The sequence below is a fragment of the Cyanistes caeruleus genome, unplaced genomic scaffold (assembly GCF_971803275.1).
Source record: "Cyanistes caeruleus unplaced genomic scaffold, bCyaCae1.hap1.1 HAP1_SCAFFOLD_76, whole genome shotgun sequence".
In the NCBI taxonomy this organism is placed as follows: Eukaryota; Metazoa; Chordata; class Aves; order Passeriformes; family Paridae; genus Cyanistes; species Cyanistes caeruleus.
In genome coordinates this window covers 2874527-2879156 of record NW_028255888.1, presented here as the reverse complement: position 1 = coordinate 2879156, position 4630 = coordinate 2874527, and the positions used below count along the sequence as shown (strand labels likewise).

Genomic DNA, 4630 nt, shown 5'->3' with positions numbered 1-4630 from the left:
GCTGGGAAAGTCCTCCCTGCAGACACACCTATAACTCAACAGCCACAGAAGCTTCAGTCATGTCTGCTGATCTGCACAGGCAGCACTGAGCCACAGGAGCAGTGAGAGGATCACGCAGGGTGAGGGCACAACCATGCACGGCTCTGTCCTGGCACCTGCAGAGATGCCACCGTGGCCGAGCCTTGGGCTCTGAGCTGGAGGCTCTCCCAGGGGGAAAGGCCTTGACCTACCCTCATAATCTTCCTCATCATCAGGCTCAGTAACTGATATGGATGGGGAGTCCGGATCATCTTCATCATCAGGTTCATCTGCAAAGAAAGTCAGGACAGAAAAACTCCCGTGACACTGCTGAAGATTCTTCTTCAGGCTGGAGTGGCAGTGAGTACACCCAGGTGACTGCTGCCCTCCAAGGCACTTCCTCATCTCTGCCTTCAACTCAGTAGCAAGGGCAGGGGGACCACATGCCTGCAGTGGGCCCACAGTGGGATGGAAGGAGCCCCTTGCATGGCAGTCAGGGGAGAAATGACTCCCTGGAGCTGCCAGCAGCTCTGAACTGAGCCTCAAGCAGGGCCAGGGCTTGGCAGCTGGAGCAGGAGCATCTCAGGTTCCCTGGGGCCAGAAAGGAGCCACACAAGGCAGAGCCCCAGGGCACAGCCCTGAGCCCAGCCCTTCCCTCTCTGCTCTTCTCCGTGGCTGCACAGAGCACACGGAAGGAGACACTGGCATTACACACAGGAAGAAGATTGACAGCTAAATGCTCCTTCCTCCCACTGACAGCAATGCTGTGGGATGACTCAGGGCTCCAGAAGGGAGCAGGGCAAGGTTTCCAGAATCCGTCAACCTTCAGACTCTTGAAGGAAATGGCACATGAGTGAGCTCTTGCCACCTTGACACGGATTGTTCTGTGCGGAAAGGGACATTGAGAACTTGCCTCCAGCATCTGGCAAGGTCTTCAAACCGCCATTTACCAGCACTTCCAGATGCTCCATGTCACGATCCCAATCTAGAAGGGAGCACAGATCAGAACCATTCCATGGTGTGCTGGAATCCCCTTCTGCCTTAGGGGACTGGGCACTGCAAGGGGGTCGGGGAAGGCCATGGGAGCCACATGTCAATGGACATGGCCAAAGCTGCAGAGGGGCCTGAGGAAAGCTCTGGACTGGCTCTGGACATTCTCAACACCTTTTCCATGCTCTGTGCAAAATCCCTGAAAGGCAGGCACTGCCAAGCAGCAGAGATTTACAGCTCAAGCCTCAGCAGGGCTCAGGCCCAGAGGCACAGCAATTACCTCCTGGGACTGTGCCTGGCATGGCCTCCCTTCCTGCAGCAGAGGCTGCCCATGAGCCACTGCTTCCTCCGGGAAATGGCACCTTCAGCACAGCCTTTGGGTTCATCTCTGGAGGAAGGAAGAGCCACAGCTCGATCAGATAGAACCATTCCCCGTTGAGGAGGTGGCATGTTCAAGTGGCAATATTTGTTAAAGTCATGGTTAAGGATCAGGAGAAAGGCCAGGTTATTGGGGCTGGCCGGGGCCCTCCCTCCTCCAAACAGCCCCTACACCTGATCTAGCCCAAGACCGGGAAATTGCAAGGGATCTCTGGCTGTGCATGGCCTGTGCTGCAGTTTGGGCTCCCTGTCAGCTGATGCCAAATGCCTTCCTGCAGGGACTGGGGAGAAGCTGCAGCCAGGCCAGGCTGGGAAACAGCCCTGTAGGCCATGAAAGCAGCAGTGGGACAGCAAGACTGACATGGATCCCTTCCTGCTGTGCCAGCCATAGCATGTCCAGATGTGCAGAGAAAGCCCCCGGCTGCTGAGTCACAGGAGAAGGCTGAGGGACATGGACTCACTATGGCGTCTCTCCAGTTCACTCAACATCTTATCCATGTGTTTGGATGTCTCCAGCGACTTACTATCCTCTGTAGGTTTGTTCCTCCCTCTCGGAGAACCTTAACAGAAAGTATTTCCATTTCAGATGAATGGATCCCACAGAACCAGGGCTCAGCCTGTGGGATCAGCAGGGACACACCACTCACCCCTGTGATGGGAGCTGGGCTTGCGTGCAGCAACCAGAAAAGGAGCTTGAAATGTCCTTGATGCAGACACACCTGTAACTCAACAGCCACAGAAGCTTCTGTCACCTGGTTTGTGACAGGTTGTCAATGATTATTTCTTGTTGGGACAGTGAGAACATACCTGCATGGGGCTCCAGAGGCTTAAAATCTTCATGCAGCCAAGCTGCTGGAGGAGCCTTCCTACCACCCTTGTCTAGAAAGGAGCACAGATCAGAACCATTCCATGGTGTGCTGGGACGCCCTTCTGCCTTAGGAAACTGGGCACTGCAAGGGGGTCGGGGGATGGCCAAGGGAGCCAGATGTCAGTGGACATGGCCAAAGCTGCAGAGGGGCCTGGAGAGCTCTGGGCTGGCTCTGGACACTCTCCACCTTCTTTGCAGGCCCCATGCAATATCTCTGGTGGGGCAGCGGCACCAGCCCAGGGCCCAGGGGCTCTCCCTGCCACAGAGGAAACCATTAAGCCCTGGGCCAAACTGCAGCATTCAGTGCCACAGATATCCCTACCTTCCTCCTGCCCTCTCTCCTGCCCTCCGTCCTTCAGCTGGGACAGCTCCCCCAGCCCAAGGGGACAGAGCCAGGCCCTCTCAGGGCACACTGGAGCTTTACCCTCCCCTCAGCCCTTTCCCCACCATGGGCATTCCTTACAGCCGCTGCCAGGTTTTGGGATGTGTCTCCCATGGAGGGACCTCAGCAGAACTGCTCAGTAGCCGAGTGCCCTGAGCCTGCTCAGGATAATTCCTCTGCACTGTGCTCACACAGCCAAGCAACAGAGATGGCAGCTCAAGCCTCAGCAGGGCTCAGGCCCAGAGGCACAGCAATTACCTCCTGGGACTGTGCCTGGCATGGCCTCCCTTCCTGCAGCAGAGGCTGCCCATGAGCCACTGCTTCCTCCGGGAAACGCTGCCTTCAGCACAGCCTTTGGGTTCATCTCTGGAGAAAAGAAGAGCCACAGCTGGATCAGGTGGGGCTGTTCCCCAACAGGAAGGTGGCATCTTCAAAAGCCAATACTTGTCCAAGTCATGAATAAGGTTCAGGAAGCCATCAAAACTTTGGAGCCATGCCAGGGCCCTCCCTCCTCCAAAGAGCTGCCATTCCACATCTACCCCAAGACTGGGAAATTGCAAGGGATCTCTGGCTTTGCATGGCCTGTGCTGCAGTTTGGGCTCCCTGTCAGCTGATGCCAAATGCCTTCCTGCAGAGGCTGGGGAGAAGCTGTAGCCAGGCCAGGCTGGGAAACAGCCCAGCAGGCCATGAAAGCAGCAGGGGGCAGTGAAGCTGCCATGGATCCCTTCCCACTGTGCCAGGCACGGCGTGTCCAGATGTGCAGAGAAAGCCCCTGGCTGCTGAGTCTCAGGAGAAGGCTGAGGGACTTGGACCCACCATAGCGTCTATCCAGTTCACTCAGCATCTTGTCTTCTGTGGGTTTATTCCTCCCTCTAGGAGAACCTTAACAGAAAGTATTTCCTTTTCAGATGAATGGATCCCACAGAACCAGGGCTCAGCCTGTGGGATCGGCAAGGACACACCACTCACCCCTGTGATGGGAGCTGGGCTTGCGTGCAGCAACCAGAAAAGGAGCTTGAAATGTCCTTGATGCAGACACACCTGTAACTCAACAGCCACAGAAGCTTCTGTCACCTGGTTCATGACAGGTGGTCAATGATTATTTCTTGTTGGGACAGTGAGAATATACCTGCATGGGGCTCCAGAGGCAGAAAATCTTCATGCAGCCAAGCTGCTGGAGAAGCCTTCCTACCACCGTCATCTAGAAGGGAGCACAGATCAGAATCATTCCATGGTGTGCTGGGACCCCCTTCTGCCTTAGGGAACTGGGCACTGCAAGGGGGTTGGGAAAGACCGTGGCAGCCAGATGTCGGTGGACATGGCCAAAGCTGCAGAGGGGCCTGGAGAGCTCTGGGCTGGCTCTGGTCACTCTCCACCTTCTTTGCAGGCCCCATGCAACATCCCTGGTGGGGCAGTGGGACCAGCCCAGGGGCTCTGGGGACTCTCTCCCTCCCACAGAGGAAACCCTCCCTTAAGCCCTGGGGGAAAACCATCCCCAACGCTTCCCAGGGAGAAGGAAGTGCTGTCTCAGGAAAGGGAAGCCAGGCCCTGGGCTCACCTGCTCGCCGTGCTCGCCACGGAGCAGCCTGGGCAGCCCTGTCAGACAGGGCCACTGCCAGGAGGAGCAGGAGGAAGAGGTGCAGAGCAAAGGCCATGGTGCCTTGCCCACTGCCAGTCCTGCAGCGCTTGCTGCCACCACTGTCCTGACACCACTGTCCCAATGTCAGCACCGCTGCTGCCACAACAGTCGTGGTCAAAGACTGACTGCTCGATCCTTGTGGTGCTGTGCAACCACGGGGCTCTGGGACCTCTGTGACCTCAGAGCCTGCTGTCACCTCAGCCTGCTGTCACCCCAGAGACTGCTGTGACCTCATGGCCTTGGCTGTACCCCCTGAGTGTTCTCCCATCTGTACTCCAATCTGTACTGGACTGATTGTAAATCTTTGACTTCATCAAAGGGTCATTGCTAAACAAAACCTTGGTTTTGCCTGCTG

At 56.6% G+C, this 4630-nt stretch overlaps 1 long non-coding RNA gene across 1 annotated transcript; it reads right to left on the bottom strand.

Moving 5' to 3' along the window:
• Positions 1–1294: 1294 nt before the first annotated feature.
• Positions 1295–2102, bottom strand: LOC147646965 (uncharacterized). Its single transcript, XR_015281776.1, has 3 exons — positions 2034–2102; positions 1848–1946; positions 1295–1396 (listed from the first exon to the last, which is right to left on the bottom strand). It is a non-coding gene; the product is annotated as an uncharacterized LOC147646965 (long non-coding RNA).
• Positions 2103–4630: the final 2528 nt, after the last annotated feature.